The 18,591-nt window shown below is 36.3% G+C and overlaps 1 long non-coding RNA gene and 1 pseudogene across 1 annotated transcript; both read left to right on the forward strand.

The window, feature by feature from the left end:
- The first annotated feature begins 272 nt into the window (after nucleotides 1-272).
- Nucleotides 273-7,818, forward strand: LOC118033289 (uncharacterized). The gene is made up of 2 exons (XR_012167505.1): nucleotides 273-414; nucleotides 6,934-7,818. It is a non-coding gene; the product is annotated as an uncharacterized lncRNA (long non-coding RNA).
- A 1,180-nt stretch (nucleotides 7,819-8,998) lies between these two features.
- LOC118033281 (uncharacterized) lies at nucleotides 8,999-15,528 on the forward strand (annotated as a pseudogene).
- The last annotated feature ends 3,063 nt before the right edge of the window (nucleotides 15,529-18,591 follow it).

The following is an 18,591-nucleotide window of genomic DNA, read 5'->3' on the forward strand; positions in this document are numbered from 1 at the left end:
ATTCTGTTTTTTGCAAGATTGGCTATCTGGGCACTGTTTTTTAAGACTTTAGCATACATGGTTTCAGTTTGAAGTTCATTTGATTATCCAAATGAGTGAAAATGACCATTACGTGTTGCTTTAAAAACCCTATCACTCTACAGCAATGTTTTATTTTTTATTCTAATTTTTCTTGTGGATGTTCAATGTGGGTTGGATGTGATTCATGGATTGTTTTGAATATGAAATGGCGAAGTAAAGATGGGAGCTTTTTTAGGTTGCATTATGTGAGCATGTCACTTTTGGGCTGTTTTTGTTCTCAAATGAATTGATTAGTTGTTTTATGTGATACTTTGAGGTTATCTTTAGTTTGCTATTGTGAATTCTACTGCCTTCTGTTATGCTGGAGTTTGGGTTGTACAAAGGAGTTGATAGGTATCTTAAGAAGGTAGGAATTGTGATTCTGATCGTATCTTGTTATGGATTTCGATCTGCAGGAATTTTGTGGGAAAGTGTTGAAAACAAGATAAACGAATGCTGGGAAGAATAATAACAAAAGTTTTATTTCATCTGTGTTACAATATCAGGAGTTTACAATGAGAATATATATATATATACAAATACGTAGCTAAAAAAATAGGAGTTGCAAGTGATTGAGTCCAACTCAATCAGTTCATCTACACAATCTCAATTCCAGAGGATAATCTTCAGCAGTGGATCAACATCAGCAACAAGTAGATAGTCTTCAATTGTGAATCAACATTAGCAGCAGATTAACTTTATCTGATGAAGATCAACTTCTTCTTATCTTTTCAACACTCCCCTTCAAGTTGGAGCATGAATATTGAGAATGTTCAACTTGCCTGATAATTTCTTGAAATTGTCTCCCCCTAATGCCTTGGTGAATATATCTGCTAGTTGAAGATAGGAGGGAACGAATTTTGTAACAATTTGACCTGCTTGTATCTTTTCTCTCACAACATGGCAATCAATTTCTATATGCTTTGTGCGTTCATGATAGACCGGATTTGCAGCAATATGAAGTGCTGCTTAATTGTCACAGAATAAAGTGATTGGTTTTAAAAGGACCTGTAGATCTTTAAATAAGCATCGAAGCCAGGTGAGTTCACATGTTGCGGCAGCCATAGACCTGTACTCAGCTTCGGCAGATGACCTGGAGACTGTTTTTCTGTTTTCTTGTCTTCCACGAGATGAGAGAATCTCCAAGAAATACACAGTAACCAGATGTAGATCTTCTTGTCATAGGACAATTTGCCCAATTGGCATCACAGTAAGCTCTTAGTTGCAGAGAGCTGCTGGAGAGAATAATAAGCCGTTACCTGGGTTGTTCTTTAAGTATCTTATTACACGAAGAGCAGCGTCCCAATGAGGTTTTTCTCGGTGCATGCATAAATTGGCTTAAGATGTTGACAGAATACATGATATCTGGTCTAGTAATTTGTAAGGTAGATTAATCGCCCTACCAATCTTTCTATAGTGTGAAAGCATCATTCAATATCTCACCTTGATCATTAGTGAGCCTCAGATTTTGTTCCATAGGAAAATCAACGGGTTTAGCTCCAAGAAATCCAACATCATCAATAATTTCCAGTGTGTATTTTCGCTGAGATATAACTATTCCAGCCTTTGATCTTGCCACTTCCAGTCCGAGAAAATACTTCAGCTTACCAAGATCTTTTATGTGGAATTGTTTTTGAAGAAACAACTTGATATCTTGGATAGCACTGTCATTGTTCCCAGTAATGATTATATCATCTACGTAGATAAGAACAATGGTTAGAGTAGAACCTTTTTCTTGCACAAAGAGAGAATGATCTGAGTGTGATTGAGAGAACCCATCCGTTTTAATGGCGTCTGAGAATTTAGCAAACCAGTTTCTAGGCGCTTGTTTGAGTCCATACAAGGACTTATGAAGCCGACATACAACCTTCTCCCCTTGTCGGCGAAGTCCTGGTGGTGGAGTCATATAAACTTCCTCATGTAAATCACCATGGAGGAAGGCATTATTAACGTCCATCTGGAAGAGAGGCCAATTACGGACTGCTGCCAAGGCAAGAAGACAGCGAACTGTAGTTAACTTTGCAACTGGTGCAAAAGTTTCATGATAGTCCAAGCCTTCTTGTTGATTGAAGCCCTTGGCTACTAACCGTGCTTTATACCGTTCCACAGTTCCATCAAATTTGTATTTGATTCGGAAAACCCATTTGCTGCCTATGGGACGACAATGTAATGGTAATGAAACCAGAGACCATGTTTTCTGATTTTCAAGTGCAGTGAGCTCAGTTCTCATTGCTTCACACCACCTAGGATCATTGAGTGCCTGCTCATATGTTGTTGGTTCAAGAGTGCTAGTAATGTTGTTAATAAATATCTGATGAGAAGGGGATAAGGACTGGTAGGAAATAAAGCTTGATAATGGATATTGAGTACCTGACCTTGAAGAGGTTGACTTGGTTGTGGATGCAGAGAGTTGTGATATACCAACTTGACCACAATGAAAATCACGGAGCAGAACAGAGGTTTGTCGTGGCCGATCACTGCGACGTAGAATAGGAGTAGGTGTGTTTGGTGTTGGAGAAGGAGAAGATTGTGTGGGAGTGGATGATGGTGATGATGGAGAGTCTGAAGAGGGAGGGGAAGATAATGGGGTGGAAGGGGTCTCGATTGGTGAGGGGGGAAAAATTAATGGTTGTGGAATTGAGTTGTCATTAGGATCAGGAAGGATGGTGGGCAGAGATGGTTTTTGAGAGGAATCGACCGAAGTGTGATTTATGAAAGGAAATGTATTTTCATGAAAAACAACATCGCGACTAGTGAAAAACTGTCGAGTGGTAAGATCATAAACACGATATGCTTTTTGATTAGAAGGGTATCCAACAAAAATACATCGACGAGCTCGTGGTGAAAATTTGGTCAATGGTTGTAAGTTGGTGGCATAACAGAGACAACCAAAAGCACGAAGATGTGTATATATGGGTGGTTTTCCATATAAGAGTTCATATGGTGACTTGTGATTCAAAACTGGGGTGAGAAGACGATTTATGAGATAGGTGGCAGTGAGCAAGCTCTCTCCCCAAAATTGTAATGGTAAATTTGCTTGGAATCTCAAGGCACGACCAACATTGAGTAGGTGTCTGTGTTTTCGCTCTACAACACCATTTTATTGAGGTGTGTAAGGGCATGAATTTTGGAGTAAAATACCATGAGTGGAAAAAAAGGGCTTTAAGGAGATAAATTCCAGCCCATTATCACTTCGTATATTTTTAACTTGACAGTTAAATTGAGTGTTGACAAAAGTGATAAATGATTTTAACAGCCCTTGTGTTTCAGATTTGAATTTCATAAGAAAAATCCAAGTAAAACGAGTGTAGTCATCCACGACAGTTAAAAAATAATGTGCACCAGAGTGTGTTTCAGTCTTTTGTGGACCCCAAATATCACAGTGTATAAGCTCAAAAAATTTAGTACTTTGAATAGAACTTATGGGAAAGGATAACCTGGTTTGTTTTGCCAAGGGACAAACTTCACATGAATGTTGCGAATCATAAACAAAAGATGGAATTAATTTTGACAGGAACTGAGAGGGTAATTTTGATGGATGTCCTAATCTGTTATGCCAAACAGCTCCTGATGGAAAAGAGACTTGATATGATTTTGTTGAAGAGGAATGTGATTCTGATTGTGGCATAAGGTAGTATAGTCCCTTACTCTGCTTCCCCAGGCCAATCATCCTCTTCGTAGCTAGGTCCTGCAATATACAGAAAGTGGGAAAAAAATGGACAGAACAATTAAGAGCATATGTGAGTTGGCTGACTGAAAGCAGATTCACATGAAATGAGGGTGCACAAAGAACATCATGGACATGTAGGCTTTTGGTAACATGTGCAGAACCAGCACTTGTAATTTTTGCATAGGAACCATTCGGCAAGGTGACTTGAGAGAACATAGGAACAATGTCTTTATTAATAACTGAAGTGGCTATATGGTTAGTGGCACCACTGTCAATGATCCATTGTAAAGCCTCAGCATTTTGGGTCGTGAAAGATGAGCAAAAAGGAGTGATATTACCTGTATAATTTGCAGATACAGTGGACTTTTCTGCTTGAAAGAAAGCTTTGATTTGTGAAAATTCTTCAGGAGTGAATTGAAGAGGCTGATCAGAGGTTTGAGCCGACTTTATGTTGGTGTGAAATGAGTCAATTCCTGTTTGGTTTGCAGCAGCTTTTTGAGCTCGATTGCGAGGCTGCACATTCTTGCCATGAAGAGCGTGACCGGTGGGAAATCCAATCAAATAAAAACATCTCTCCACTGTATGTGTAGTTCCATCATAGTAGGTGCAGTGAAGTCGTTTCTTTGATCCTTGCATAGTTGATGAGCCAGACATCCAATTTCGAGAGAAATCTCGTCGCTGTGAAGTAGAACCTGATCTTTTTACATTCATGGCATGAACCTGTTCAGTAACTTTGTACTCAACTAGTCCTCTTTGTTTTTCTTCCTCACACAAGAGTGAATATGCTTTCTTAACAGTTGGTAAAGGTTGCATGAGCATGATTTGCCCTCTAATGGCTGAATAGTTCTCGTTCAATCCTATAAGGAACTGACCAAGTCTCATCTTTTCTTCATTGTTTGACAGTTGTTTCATTCCACCACATGTGCACTGAATTGTTGGACTGGACATTTTCAATTCATCCCATAACGTTTTTATCTTGGTGTAATATGTGAAGATGGAATCCTGATTTTGCTGCAATTCTACTATGGAACGCTGAACTTGATAATGATGAGAAAAATTACCTTGTGAGAATCGTTCTTGTAGATCCAACCAGATTTCAGAAGGGGTTTCAACATATAGAACACTATTGGCAAGCTCTTGGTTTAAGGAGTTAAGAATCCAAGAGAGAACCATATCATTGCATCGTTGCCATAACATGTATTTAGGATCAGATTCTCCTGGTATAAGTATGGTTCCATTGATGAATCCCAACTTGTTTTTGGCGCTGAGACTTATTAGCATGGAACGTCTCCACATTGCATAATTGGTTCCATCAAGAACTTTTGGAACAAGAGTCATGCTTGGATGATCTGATGTATGAATGAAAAAGGGATCAGAAGGATCAATGGTTAAAAAGGACATGTTCTGAAGGGTAGTGTTTTGGTTAATACTGGTTGAATCAGTATTGTCCTCCATTGGAGGTTTTGCGGAAGCTTGGTTAATATGTTTAAGATTTCATGTGCTCTGATACCATGAAAACAAGATAAACGAAAGCTGGGAAGAATAATAACAGAAGTTTTATTTCATCTGTGTTACAATATCAGAGTTTACAATGAGAATATATATATATACAAATACATAGCTAGAAAATAGGAGTTGCAAGTGATTGAGTCCAACTCAATCAGTTCATCTACACAATCTCAATTCCAGAGGATAATCTTCAGCAGTGGATCAACATCAGCAACAAGTAGATAGTCTTCAATTGTGAATCAACATTAGCAGCAGATTAACTTTATCTGATGAAGATCAACTTCTTCTTATCTTTTCAACAAGTGTTTTAGTGATAATCTAGTTGCTTGAAATGTCTAATTCAACATTACTCTAGAGTATTAAAAGGCTGAATCTTTGCAGAATTGGTAGCTGAATTGTAGGTTTTTGTCCTGTATCGTTGATCCTTAATGAAAACCATTTTTATATATTATGATCTGAACTTAAAAGAATCTGAAAACAACCGTCATTGAGACTTTTCTAGATATATTGTTTCTCTGAATCTGGAAATTGAGAAGAAGCAAGGTAAAAACTACATTGGCAAATCTGGCTTCCGTTTGCAATGCACATTTGTTATTTAGCTGACGAGAAGAAAACTTGTTTTTGTTGAGAGATGGAAAAGGCTATTTTAAAAAGAAATGTTTCAGGAAACTACCTTTTATTTACATGAAATCTGAATTTATCTTCCCTCTTAAGTGCAGCATCACATGTGCTTGGGAATGCATAGGATGGAAAAGGAAGAAAAATAAGAATAAAACATGTATACCTGGATCTCAAAGTTGTAATTTAACAAGCATAAGGCGTAGCTCTTGTTTGCGAGGCTTGATACAGAAAGCACTCCCGCATTATTAACTGGCTTTTCGATACTCAAGTAAAAATGTGGTCTGCATATTGATTTTGTTGCCTTTCTGTGTCTGCTATGTTTTAGAATTGTGAGGACGAAATTTGGAAACATGTCATCTTGGTTATATCCACTTGATATAGGCATTATGTTGCCTAATAGATCCTTGTTTTGGTGACTTTAAGGTGAAAAACATTGTCTTTGCTATTCCTCTTGAGAGACTCATAAATATTCACCCCATTTCAGGATATTCCTGGAAAGACACGCTCTGTTATTCATTTGTCTAGAGCTTGGGGAGCTGCTTTATCCAATTTCTTATACTTCATTCTTATTGCAATATCCATTTTTGTGTGTGTTTGTCTTTGTAATCGTATACTAGTCACACTCTAAAATTCAATTAGCGTGATTATATTATGTAAGTTGGTGGAGTTCCTTCCTGCCCTTCTTTGGAAGCCTATGATGACTCTTGCTTGCATGCTTGTGTACATATGAATGTATGATTTCCATTTATAACTGATGGTAGTGCAATGCAGGTAGGTGGCCTTTGTCTATGTTTTAATTGTCTGAATTATTTGATGTCTATTGGGGTGCCATATCCTTTTCTCCCGTCCTTTAATTTTTCTACTTGCTAAAGCCAACAAAAAATTACCTGATTTTAGCTGGAGTTATTTTTTCTGGAGTAGATTTGTTTTCTGGGAAGGAGTAAGAAATTCAAACACTGTTGCTTGTGAATTGTATGAATATCATGTTGTCTTTTGTAATTATAAGGTTACAATAACTTACATTTGAATCTCCTCGACATTGATTCAGTTTTCCTGTCTTCTGCTTTGAACAGGTGTCAGAAAATTGGCAGTGCCATTTGTCTTGAAGAATGAACAACCTGGAACCGTGGAATATGTGACTTGCGGTTGAAATCTTAGAAATATTCATATAACTACAACTCGAGGTCTATATTCTTGGACATAGAGATAATTTTACAACTAACGGCCCAAGCCTCCAGTGGAGTAATTTTACAAGAATGAGTCTTGCTGGATGTAAAAGTTGCGTCAATGTCAACCACTGGTCATGGTGGGAGTGTGGTTCAGAAGACACATGACCAAGTGAAGAGAAGGCAGGGGGATGCACGGGCAGCCACTGAACGGGAGAAGTGTCATGCTTCAGAAAGGATGGATAACTCTTCTCTTAGAGGAGACCAACTCTTTAAAAGGAGGAGACATGAAGAAACTGGCGTTTGCAATTACGAAGCTGATAGTTTGAATCGAACATCTACTGGAAAAAACAAAATACTGACAAATTCTGTCTTGATTAGCCTAATTAATATTTCCTTCCTCTTTGCACAGTCAGCTGGTAAAACAAAACGTTGACCAATTTATTTTGTTTGATCGCTAACAGAAACTTCAGGTGGTTCAAGAATGAAGAGTGATTGCTGTGGTTGAGAAATCAGTGGCTGCTTTCAATGGTGAAAAAGCCTGTCTTAGCAGAACCTGGAGAGTAAAACTAATGATACATGCCATGACTCTGTTGTATTTTGATCTTCCAACGCTGCATGTAATTGTCCAACATCAACAAAACCAGAGCTATAAGACGTGAAATTATCCATACCCTTTTGTTTTTGTGCGGACAGCTTGCTTTTTGAACAGAAACTAGCTCAAGTATAGCACCAGGTGACTGTAAAATTATAAAAAAGACCAGAAGAAAGCCTTCTGGGAGGCTTATATCATGTGATTCATAGGTTCAGGCTTTATTATTGTGGATAACAAGTGATTGATACTTTCAAGCCTACCACGTGGAAGGATCAAAACAAGTTAAAAGAATTTGTACAATCACATTAAATTCAGGCAATAACAGAGATTACGGTTACAATTAACCTTGGCCTCTTGTCATTGAGATGTCTCAGAGAAAATATATTGTTGCCCAACAAATCCTGGGAAAACTTTAACTTCAACGTTTAAGTTGAATACAAGAGATATAGTGATAATGATCAATGATAATAAATACATATGGAGGGGGGGAAGGGTAAAGTAGAAAAATAACAATCGAAGGTTAAAATTTCTGGATTAAAGTATAGTAATAATGAGAATGCCATAATTGGTTATGATAACCATCTCAGATAGCCTTAACAGGTGCTGTATAAAGCAAATTGCAGTTGTCAGAATGTTTAGATTTTTTCAAGGAAAAGACTGATTTTCTGCAACATTTGCAATTAATTTTCAGAGCAATTCTCCATAAATATTTCACAAGATTTGCAGCTCAATTTAACCCTGGAACCTAGTTAATCAGGCACATTGCTTTGCCAATGCAAACCCTATTCAAGAGTTAAGATTTAACCCTGGTTAGATAGCTCTCATTACAAAAAGTTGGATTTGCAAGCTAAAAAGCATTTTGAAATGACAAAACTATCCTTCAGTGTAAAATATCTTATATAAAGAATTTCTTGTAATTTTTTTGGTATACCTAATTCATCCTATTTTAGTCTTGTAACTAATAATTCACCAGTTATCACCTACTACATTAACTCGTATATTCATAATATAACCTCAAAATTAATCATGTTCATTTATCTTGTATGGTTAATTAAAATGGAAAAAAGAAAATCTAACCATACTTTCTCTGCAATGTGTCATTATCACTAAGATTTTCCATTAATAATCCATCAAAGGGTAATATCACCACAATAATCCATCAAATTTAATCAATTTTGCAAACCCAATTATACTTAAAAAAATTTAACCCAGGTTAAAATCCAACCCACCACAATGCCAAGGTTAAATTTGAACCCCATTCAGGAGTTAAAATTTAACCATAGTGAACTTTGTTTTCACTATAAAAAAGTAGGATTTGGGTTAATAATAAAAAAAGGGCACACTCCTAATTAAATATTAACCAAACCCCCACTTGCCTTTTCATTTTCTTTGTTATTTCAGTTATGCTTACTCTTCAGAGTTCAGAGTTTCTAATGGGTTTTTGAAAAAAAAAATAAAAAATGAAAACCCATTATGCATTTTGATTGATACAATTTTTCTTCATTTGAAAAGACTCTCCTTTCTATAGGTAACTTCTCATTTTTTAAGCTTTTTTGGCCATATGATAGAGTTTTGTTTTTTATTTTGTTTTTTGCAAGATTAGCAATCTGGGTACTGCTTTCAAGACTTTAGAATCTAGGGTTTCAGTTTGAAGTTAATCTGCTAGTAATTCAAATGAGTGTAATTTGACCGTTAGTTGTTGCTTTAAAAACCCTATCACTGTAGATCCATGAACAACTTGTTGTTTGATCGATTGTAGTGTTTTTGGCTTATTTATTTTACTATTTGCTAATGGGGTTTTGTTATGTTTTGTTTTTGTGGATGTTTAATTTGAGTTGGATGTGATTCTTGAATTGTTTAGAACATGAAATGGTGAAGTAAAGACGGGACCTTTTTTAGTTTACATTTTGCGGGCTTGTTGTCTATTGGCTTTTTTGTTCTCAAATGAATGTGTGTGTGTGATAATTTGAGGCTATCTTAGCTTGTTATTGTAAATGCTACTACGTTAGAGTTTGGACTGTTGAAATGAGTTGATAAGGTATCTTAAGAAGGTAGGAATTCTGAATCTGATTGTATCTTGTTATGGATTTGGATCCATAGGAATTTTGTGGGAATGTTGCACGTTGCTTATGTTTGCATTCATGTGATAATCAAGTTGTTGAAAAGTTTTAATTTAGTATTAATCTAGAGTATTAAAAGCTGAATCTATTATACAGAATTGGTTCTTTATGTCCTGTTGCAAATTGTGATTGAGGTAATGGGAGCTCCACGTTGCAAATTGTGATTGAGGTAATGGGAGCTCCACGTTGCAAATTGTGATTGAGGTAATGGGAGCTCTGCGAACGTGGAGATGTGCTATTTTAAGAATAACGAACAAGAGATTCTGATTACCTTTGGAACTATTTGGTGTTTAATTTCAAATGTTATGGTAATGTTCTCACCATTGTTCGAGAATTTGACACGTTAAGGGAAGATCAGGATTCGAAAGAAACAAGTGTGCAACTTTTATAGTTGATAAAACATTATATTTATGTATATACCATGTTTGATCATTTTCTATACATATTTCATTTCCTTGTGTTGATGGTACCTTTTGAAGCTAACTTTTACTTCATTTGCCGCTCCTCTAAATGTATGATTTCAAATCATACTATGAAAGCTAAAGATAAGCTTTGTTCTTGAGGTAAATTGAAATTTTCATTTTTTGTCCAGTATCATCTATCCTTAATGGGAAAAATATATTTTACATATTATGATCTGAACTTAAAAGAATCTGAAAACAGCCATCCATGAGACTTCTCTAGATATATGGTTTCTCTGAATCTACAAATTGAGAAGAACGAAGGGAAAAACTAAATTGGAAAAACTGACTTCCAATTGCAAAGTGCATTTATTATTTAGTCATCGAGATGAAAAATGATTCTTGTTGAGAGATGGAAAAAACTATTTTAACAGCAAATGATTTGAGAAACTACTTTTATTTATTCGAAAGCTGAATTTATTTTCCCTGGTAGTCCAACATTATATGCTTAAGATGGAAAAGGAAGAAATTAAGAATAAAAAATATTCCTTTTCCATCTATATATAGATATGCCTACATGGGTTTCAAATTTATTATTTAACACGCATAAGGTGTAGTAACTCTTGTTTGTGAGGCTTGATACAGAAAGCACGCATGCATTATTAACTAGCCTTTTTTTACTCAAGTAAAAATGTGTTCTGCATGTTGATTATGTTGCCTTCCCATGTCCATGTTTTACATTTGTAAAGGAAGAAAATTGGAACAGTGTCATTGCCTTGGTGTGTGGCACAGTTGCCAAGTGCTGGTTAAGTCTGCATGATGTAGGAATTGTGCACAATAGAATACATAAATCGTTTGTTAACTGCCACAACATGTCCTCTTATGCCATGATGTTTAGGAGTGTCAAACAATAATAATTCTTTGAAATTAATTTTTAACCCATAAAATGAATGGTGTTTGTACCTTATTTATTTGTTGGATATTACATAAGCTTTTTTTAGAAAATCGTGTTCTCTCCTTTCCGTGATATCACCATTCACTATGAATATACATGGTAGGGTTTGAAAGTGCCAAGTATTTCTACTTGTAATTATAAGAGGGGTGGGGGAACTTATGCATACCTAATTGAGATTATATGTAAAGGTTGGACGAGTCACAGGGCCTTCTTGGTTAGATAACATGACTAGGGGGAAGACCTATTTGTTGCGAGGGAAAAATGGAAGAGTTTCGGCAGAAGCTAGTAGTGGACACATTGCATACAAGCACCTGTACAAGTTCAAATGTAATCCTAATGGAATCTGTTTTGGTGTCTTTAAGGTGAAAAACATGATCTCTCCCATTCCTCTTTAGAAACTCATAAATATGCACACTCCATTTTAGGATATTCCTGGAAAGACTTAGTACCGGTATTCATGTGTCTAGAACTTGGGAGCTTTTTTGTCCAGTATCTTGTACTTTATTCTCATTACAATATCCGTGTTTGTGTTTGTCTGTCATCATAATTGTATACTAGATACTTTCTAAAATTCAAGTAGCATGATTATATCCTGTAAGTTGGTGAACCCTGCCTTTCTTTGAAAACCTATGGTGACCCTTACATATGTGCACGCATGTGTGCTTTTGTACATGCACATGTATGATTTTCATTTGTAACTGACAGTAAAGAAAAGCATGCAATACAGGCAGGTGGCATTTGCTTATATTTTAGTTGTCTGAATTATTTGATGTCTATTGTGGTGCCCTATCCTTTTTCTTTCCTGCCCTTTAATATATTGACTTTGTATACATGTTAAGCCATTGAATGTTTTCCCACCATTTTGCATATTCTTAAAATGGAATCAAACCCTTTTGTATATTGTAGATTATGCCTGATAGGATTTTCTGGGCTCGAAGCATGAGATTCATTGTTAGGCATAAGGACACACAAGAAGTTACTGCTAGGGTTATGTGTTTCTTTTGATAGGAAAAAGATCAGTTAACTTTTCCAATATGAAGTGAATCACGCACATCTATGTTTATAGATCAAATATTCCAATATGAATTAATTCATGTGCATCTATGTTTATAGGTCAAATATTCCAATATGAAGTGATTCACATGCCTCTATGTTTCATAGGTATTAGGGAATTATATTACACGATGAGTGGTTCATGAGCACTTATTATTTTATCAAATTATTGTATGTCATGTTGCAAGTTTTACTGACATTTGTTGCTTATATTAGAAGAGACTGAGATTTATTATTCTGTCAAATATTGAAAACTTCTCCTTGTTAATGTCAATAAATGTGATACATTCTAGAGTAAAATAAAGAATTATGTGATTTCTATAAGAGTTGTTTTTCTGGAGATTTATTTTTCGGGAAGGAATAGGAAATTCAAGTACTGTTGGTTGTGATTTGTATGAATATCGTGTTTGTTTTGTAACTATATGGCTACAATAACTGACATTAGATCTCTTCGACATTTATTTTAGTTTAACTTTTTTCTGCATTGAACAGGTGTCAGAGAATTGACAGTGCCCTTTGTCTTAAAAAATGAACAACCTGGAGCCGTGGAACTTATGACTTGTGGATGAAATCTTAGAAACATTCATATAACCACAAGACAAGGGCTATATTCTAGGACATCGAGATATTATGGAGTGCAACAAAGATGAAGCAGTCAGGGCAAAGGAAATTGCTGAGAAGAAGTTTATGGGGAGGGATTATGCTGGGGCAAAGAAATCTGCTTTAAAGGCTCAAAATTTGTACCCCGAGCTTGATGGTTAATCCCAAATGCTGACTACTTTTGACGTTCATATTTCTGCAGAGAACAGAACTAGTAATGGAGAAGTTGATTGGTACGGCGTGCTTGGTGCTAACCCCTGGGCTGACAATGAGACAGTCAGAAAACAATACCACAAGCTAGCGCTCATGCTTCATCCTGATAGAAACAAGTCTCTGGGTGCAGATGATGCATTTAAGCTGGTTTCAGAGACGTCGGGCTTGTTATCTGATAAGGAAAAGAGACGAGCATACAATCAGAAACTGAGTCCTGCAGAATGGTAGGGGAGAGTATCAACCCAGACTAAGGCTCCCTCTGCCCAACATAGGGAAAATGGCTTTCATAATCACAACAGTACTGTAACTTCGCATACAAGGACTCAGAACAAGAATATGCAGTCGAGGCCCACATTAGTCCCTTCTCCGTCATCTAAAAAACCTGATACATTTTGGACTATCTGCAGTCGATGTATGATGCATTATGAGTATCTGAGGGTTTATCTAAATCACAACCTGCTATGCCCCAACTGTCATCAGCCTTTTTTGGCTGTTGAGAAGGATCCACCTTCAAACGTTAAGAAGTCCTCCCAGAATCCAAGACATCATGCTGGAAATAGTAATGCATTTAATTCTCAAGTAAATGGTGGTCAAAATTCAGGATCTGAGGGGTTTGGAGTACACAATTCAACTAATGGTCCAAATCTCCAATGGTGTAATTTTGGAGGCAAAATTTCATCAACATCAACCGTTGGTCATGCAAAGAGTGTGGTTCAGAAAACACACGACCGATTGAAAAGAGAGCAGGAGGATGCACAGGCAGCCACTGAATGGGAGAAGCATCATGCTTCCAAAAGGGTGGGTAATTCTGCTCTTAGAGCAGACCAACTCTTTAAGAGGAGGAGATGTGATGAAACTGGCATGAACAATCACGAAGCTGATGTTTTGAATCAAGCAGTCATTGGAAATGGAGGAGCAGGAATCAGAAATTCATCTGAACCAAAAAGGGGCCAATTTGAAGCACAAAGGGTTCATGGTTTTTCAGATATTCATACCAAGTCCATCACTGGGCGAGAGTTGTCCCTTCTCGAGCTTCGAAACATTTTGATGAAGAAGGGACTCTTGGAGGTCCGTGGAAAACTTAAAGAATGGAGCTCAAATCAGGTGAAACTGAAAGAAAGTAAAACACAGGAAAGCTTGGTGAACAATGATGCAAATAAACATAAGAGTGGTGACTCTGCTGGCACTTCTTCCAATGGATCTACTAAACAGGCACCAGCAACTTTGTCAATCAATGTTCCAGATCCTGATTTTCATAATTTTGACTTGGATCGAACAGAAAGTTCTTTTGGTGATGACCAGGTCTGGGCTGCCTATGACGAAAACGATGGGATGCCCCGATATTATGCTCGAATTCACTCAGTGATCTCTTTGAAGCCTTTTAAGATGAAGATCAGCTGGCTTAACTCACGAAGCAACAGTGAATTTGGCCTTCTAGACTGGGTGGGGTCTGGTTTTTTAAAAACTTGTGGTGATTTCCGGACTGGCAGACATGAAATCAGCAAAACCTTAAACTCTTTCTCACATAGGGTTACATGGTCAAAAGGCGCACGGGGAGTTGTTCGCATCATTCCAAGAAAGGGAGATGTCTGGGCTCTATACAGAAACTGGTCTCCAGACTGGAATGAGGACACCCCAGATGAAGTGGTGCGAGAATATGAGATGGTAGAAGTACTTGATGACTATGATGAAGAACAGGGCATATCTGTTGTTCCTCTTACTAAGGTTGCTGGTTTCAAGGCAGTTTTTTGTAGACATGTAGGTCCAAATGAAATTAGGAGGATTCCAAAAGAAGAGATGTTCCGCTTCTCTCATCAGGTCCCTAATCATGTGCTTACAGGCGAAGAAGCTCATAGCGCTCTGGAGGGTTGTCGGGAATTGGACCCAGCTGCTATCCCTTCGGAATTTCTCCAGGTTGTTACTGAAGCCAGTGAAGCAGAATTGGTGGCAACTGGTAGAGTAGCTGACAAACAAACAATGCAAAGTTTGTCACAAGCAGAGGTAAGCCGAATGGTTGATGATGCCTCAATTACTAGGGAGATGATAGGAAGTGAAGATCATGCCAGAGATGATCCAACAGGCATCTCTTCAGAACTTCCTCGGGTGATTATGGAAGTCAACAAAGCACAAATGAAGCACACTGGTGGAAAGGCCTAGGAAGAAATGGCTTGGATTTCTCCACAAATGCAGACAGTCCTCATGGTGAGGATGCTGCAAAAGGTAAGATAATTGGGATGATAGAAACTGAAGAACGTTTTCTGAGTTTATACATGAAGGTTGGTACATAGGCCAGCCAAAGCAACTAATACTGTAACTTATCCTGCAAAAGTTAGGAAGTTTGCTAGTGGAAACAGCTCAACATACACCAATATAGGCAAGTTTCTTTTGTTTTGTAAAGCTGATCCGAACTGTAGATGCTTTTTTTTGCCATAACTGGAGATGCTGTAATTGGATCGGAAAATGATCCCGAGTTTTTTGTTTTGTTTTACTGTTATGGCTGTCTAATTTTCTGATGCTTGAACTATAAAGAAGCTCATCCTTGACCAGAGTCAAGTTTTACCAGCATCAATTTCTGTTGTTGAATTGCTTTGCATAATGCTTGAATTTTTTTCATGTACTTTAGACTCTTATTGTTTAATCTATGCTTAGGCTTCCAAGGAAAATTTTCATTTTCACTTGTTTTGTTGATTGAATGATAATGGTTTCACACACACACACACAGTTTGAGCTGTTTGTTTATCAGAGGAAAGCTGCTTCTCTGATGAAACAGCAGTCTTGCCTATAAATGGTTTTTCATGACGTGTATAGTTAACTACAGAATTTGAACCCTGTTTTTTCTTCCCTTCCCAATGCAGGATCGGTGTTGACTTGAGTCATGGTTAACCCCAAATCAATCCATGGCTTGGTTATCTTGTTAGGCTGAACCAGGTCTTACAGATAGTTCACAGTGTATAAGCTAGCTTTGACTGAAGTTACCATTTATATTTGGCGTAATTGTTCGATGTAGTTTTGAACCCCAAGCTTAGTCATGGTTTGTGCAATTTAGAGCTTAAAATCACAGGCCGACCTGTTCATTCAATAAACAGGAGGTTTTCTTTTTAAGCATTATCTAACATCTTTTACCCCATTAATTTTTCTTTTTAAAAATCTGAGTATGGGGACGGTATTCTTTTTTCCTTTCTTTTTTATGCAATATCATTGAGATTTTTTCATATATATATATATAGTTTTTTGAGGATGGCATTTAAGAACATACTGGCCTGCCCACCGCTATCGGTCACTTTCCATAAAGAATTCCCAGTAATTAATCAGTCAGAATTTCTTCGTTTTGGAGTTCTAAATCAACCGCAAATCACTACCTAAGAAGATACTATTTACGTACTTAAACGTTATTGACAGCTCAACACTTAAAATTTATGTACTTAATTAATGTGTCTGGTAATATAATTGAAAATATGGTTATAAAATAGCAATATCAAATGAATAAATCTAAAACATATTAGATTTGAAATCCCTTTTCAGAAGAGCAAAATCTCTTGAAAACCTCATCTAAAAATAGGTCGTGTTCTTGAAGGGCTAAACCAGTCAATTTGACCACTGTAAAGGATAGTATCTCAAAATCGAATGTTTAACAAGTGGCGTTGCATCTCCTATTCATCGGAGGCTTCCTATATATCTATGCATGTGGTACTAAATAAATGGATGGAATCCTCACTAAAGTCATTATGAACATGATTAATATTCTTAGTGGATGCTCATTACCGCTTGCCTTCGATGAAGACACCAGAAGACACCATGCAAGGAAGAGTTGTCAAGCTGCTAATCAAGGACGGAGAATCTTAGGGCTGTATCAATAATATTAAACACATTTGTTAATTAATCAACAGGACGAAGACACATGCAACTCAATCAATTGCGGAAAAGAGAAGTTTCGCGGGCAACAACACCTAATATCTAGGTTTCTTTCAAGGAATTTCAAAGACCTAGAGAGGGTGCCATTAATTGTATTCTATCACCTTCAACCTTCAACTTCAACTTGAATCACGCTGCCACTACCACAACCACTCCTTCCTTGTAGTTTCCTTGTCATATATGCTTTGTTTTATTGGTTCTCTAGAGGGAAACTTGTGGTGGTGGCGATGGTATCTCCCCATGCTTTGTTTAGTGGAGACATGTTTTTGCTCCCCCAAGGGAGACTAGTATTAAGTTAATGATGCTGTTTTGGTCCTATTTGCCTAGAGTTTCAAGGTTTTAGGTATGCTATAATTGAGAGGTCTCATATTCAAATCCTGGAATCTCTTTTTATACGCAAGAAATTAATTGTCATTTAATGCTAATGGACTCAATAATTTAGTTCTTCTCTGAATTGACTTGAAGCTGTTAATATTTTTTATAAAAATATATGAAATATGTTTCGATTGATGATTCAAACTCTCTTGCATTTCTAAATTTAAAATAAATGAGTACATACATAATTTTAACCCATATTAAAAAAGGCCACATTAACGTAATTCATTTTTATTTTACCTAGGGTTCATATGAACATGAAAGAATCAAAATCCGCCATGGTTTTATCAGTTGCTTCTTCATGAGTTATAAGAAACAGTTTAAATGCCAAATCTTGTAACCATATACTCTTAATTATATCATTTCTCAATAGTTTTTTTTCCATATTTTGGGCTATGGCCTATGAGTAAGGAGCAATTTAAATGCCAAATCTTGTAACTATATAATAGAATAAAATGCATGTAGATTTCTCTTACATGCTGTGGCCTATGAGTATCAGAGAAGATTTGTAGTATCTCTTCAGATTTTGGAGTATATTCACTCGTTTTGTCTTCACTTATTCACCCTTTTCTCTTACTTATATTCGATTTTATCTTCATTTTTTTTTATCTCATTTTAAATTAGGGTAACCATGCAAACCGTCCTTTCTTCTTGGGAATTTTTAATTGATGGACTTAATAATGGAGACAATCATATTTTTCTTGCAATAATTATATCGCTAACACAAGGAAATAATGGATTTAATTATTCCTAACCCGGATTAAAAGAAGATGGTGATCGAGCAAATTTTGGTAAATGCATTTAGTTGGAATGCAAATGATTTGTTTTAAATCTAGTCACACCCGCATAAAATTTTTAAATACTAACATAATATTTTATCGATATCTATACTTGACGTCCATCAACATTTTAATTCCAGATAAAATTGTTGACGAGTTCATGTTGTCGGGGATTGATGTTTATTGTCGTAAAAAAAATTATCAACCAAGTATTTATCGGCAAATATATCAATATAATAATTAATGAACATTTTCATCGTTAATCCATTGACCAGATTGTGGATATTATCTATGATATTATCAACAAAATTCCTTATAAAGTTTGATTTCATTCAATGAGTTCAAAAACTCCACAATATTTTGTAATTCTCCAATGAAATTAGTTTGGATATCACTGATAGCATCACCGATTGAATATTGATTTCTATTGGTGATTTTGTATTTCATTAATTGTTTTTCTTTTCATGTTTATTTATTATAATCCCAATTGCATCTTTTTAAACCAAAAATCACAACAAACAATAAATTGAACAACAAGATTTTATGACATTAACTTAATAGT

Source organism: Populus alba, chromosome 12 (assembly GCF_005239225.2).
Source record: "Populus alba chromosome 12, ASM523922v2, whole genome shotgun sequence".
In the NCBI taxonomy this organism is placed as follows: Eukaryota; Viridiplantae; Streptophyta; class Magnoliopsida; order Malpighiales; family Salicaceae; genus Populus; species Populus alba.